We start from the raw sequence: 2,778 nt of genomic DNA, 5'->3' as shown, positions 1-2,778 counted from the left end.
CATTGATCAGAACATGAATCATTCAGAAAGAGAGAAACTACGCAGATTTAAATAAAGATGACTTTAGTGTGATGAGACAAAGGTTAGCTACAGACAATGTGGACAGATCTATTTCTGGGCAACATGACAGAAGATTAGTAATAGATAGCACAAACGTATTTAAAGTTGTACAGTATTAGTTTAAAGGGTAGGTGCTGTTCTTTGTGAAAACAAAAACACAGTGACATGGATGCCTAAAAGAGATAAAGGACTTCATTAAAGTTTAAAAGCAAGAGAAAAATGCCACAGACTTTCAAAACTGGGAGAGATGATTAGGCCAATAAGTTGACAAAGTAGATAGCCAGAGCTTCAGAAATGAACATAAACAGAAACTTGAGGTGTGTCAAAATCAACACAACTTTAAAAATAATTTTATTCAAAAATGAGAATGGACAGGAGAAATGTGGGCCTCCTCGTAAACTGATAGAATGATATTGTGTCTCAGTGGCAGAAGGCAAAGATTATGGACAACAGTCTGGAGCTTGAATTAGGAGTGACTAGGTGAACCCTCCACACCCCCCCACCCCTCCTTGATTCTGGGGATCCAATTAAAATAGGAGTAGAAGAATTTGATCAAATTTGCCAGCAGCTGGAAACTTGTGCCGTTTGAACATACTGCTGTCTGTATCCTAACCCTCCCTAAATCCTGTGCTGGCTGACCTTCATCCTCTTTCCATACGGCAAAGCCTCAATTTGAAAATTCTCATCCTCAAATTCAAATCCTTTCATGGTCTTGTCCCTCCCCACCTCCAACTGGGGTTTACCTTGACCACTGAAGGCCAAACAGAGCAAAAATATTTCAATTCATCAAGCATGGCGAGATCAGTCATCTTGCCTTTCCATATTATGGAATGCAATACTTAAATGGAGAAAAGTTGCAGAAAGCTGCAACACAAAGGCACTTGGAGGGACTTGTGTATGAAACACAGAAAGCTAGCACAAAGGTGCAGCAAGTAATCAAGAAGCCAAATGGAATGTTGGTCCTTGTTTCAATGGGGTTTGGAGAATAAGAGTAGGGTATTCTTACTGCAACCCCAAAAGGTCCTGGTAAGATCACATTTGGATTAATGTGAGTGGTTTTGGTCCTTTATTTAAGGAAAGATATTATTTCATTGGAGGCAGTTCACAGAAAATTCACTAGAATGATCCCTGGATTGGGGGGATTGTCTCATGAGCAAAGGTTAAACAGCTCGGGACTCTACTTACTGGAGTTTAAAAGAGTGAGAGGTGACCTCATTGAGACATACAAGATTTCTAATGGGGCTTGACAGAGTAAAAGCTGAGAGAATGTTTCCCCTCATGGGAGAGTCGAGGACTAGAGGGCAGAGTCTCAGAATAAAGGGGTGGAAATTAACCCTGAGATAAGGAGGAATTTCTTCTTTCAGAGGGTTGTGAGCCTTTGGAAATCCTTGCCACAGAGCGGTGTGGGGATAGAGCCCTTGTGTATATTTAAAACTGAGATAGACAAGTTTTGAGGAATAGAGAAATCAAGGGTCACGGGGAAAAGGCAGGAAAGGCAATATGAGGAATGAAAGATCAGCCATGCTCCTATAAATAGGAGAGCAGATTCGAGGGACCAAACAGCCTACTCCTGTTCCTATTTTTGATGGTCTTATGGTCTACTGAGTGTGGTAGAACATGAGTCTTGGTGGAAGGTGGGTGCAGTAGTAGAGATAGAGTGAGTCTGAGGTATCGGAGAGAAGTTAGTGGCACTCATGCTGGAAGAGCACAACAGGTCATCCACCTTCTTCCACTGGTGCCGGGCGTTCATGGCTGAGACTACACTGACCTGGGTGGCAACCTCAGAACGAGTTGTCAGTCTCTGATGTCATGGCATCCTCTACTGGTCTTGAGGACAGAAGATGTTCCTTCTCTATACCACCCCACACACAAGGACCCCCAGGTCCCTGTCCACAAAGCAAGATGACAATATCCACTTACATGCCATGCCCAGGGTAACTGCGCAGGGTAGCTCTGGATTCCAGGCTGTTATAGATGGCACTAATGGCACTAATCCATTCCAAGATAGTCAGGCAGTAATAAATAACTCCGGCTATGCTCAGTGGGAGAATCAGGCCAGGATCAAAGAAGAAAGACACCATAGGTGGGTAGTTAAACCTCTTCTTCACCCTCTCCAGTTCACCCCTCCTATATTATAGATTCTAGAACTGCACACGATGCCAATAAGAAACACTGATCCCTGGAAATTAACTGAATTGCTTATGAATATTTTGAAAAAAGACTTTTTAAATTTGTATGATCTATACAAAGTGGGCCTTAATTGTTTTTCCAATGAAGAATTGAAGCTTACAGCTTCAGTTAGTTTTTCTTTTATTTTCTTGATGAGTTTTTAAGTGTTTCATGCTTCCCACTGATTCACAAGAGCTTGCTTTGTTAGAAGTTGGTTCACATATTTCCTTTGTATAAGTTGTGTTGATGAGAATAATACAAAAAGAAGTGATGATATATTTTTTGTTTGGGAAAAGTCAAACAGTATTGACTGTTTTGAACTGGTAATAACTGATTGGTCACAGCCTGAGGCAAATGTTTTAAACCAGGAGGCAAGCGGTTGTTTCATCTGAGACTCACATTCAATAGCAATCATTTCAATTAAAATACTTTTTGCTTTCTGGGTTGTGCTAATGGGCAATTCAGAAATCATTCTAGTGTTTGCATATCATGACTTGGAGATAAACTGTACGAATTGAGCTCTTTGTTCGTTCCTGGCAGATTTTTCAG

This window comes from Chiloscyllium plagiosum, unplaced genomic scaffold, assembly GCF_037043375.1.
Source record: "Chiloscyllium plagiosum isolate Xiang-an unplaced genomic scaffold, Cpla_swu_hap1 HiC_scaffold_13, whole genome shotgun sequence".
In the NCBI taxonomy this organism is placed as follows: domain Eukaryota; kingdom Metazoa; phylum Chordata; class Chondrichthyes; order Orectolobiformes; family Hemiscylliidae; genus Chiloscyllium; species Chiloscyllium plagiosum.
The sequence above is the reverse complement of the archived record's forward strand: the minus strand, read 5'-3'. Positions refer to the sequence as shown.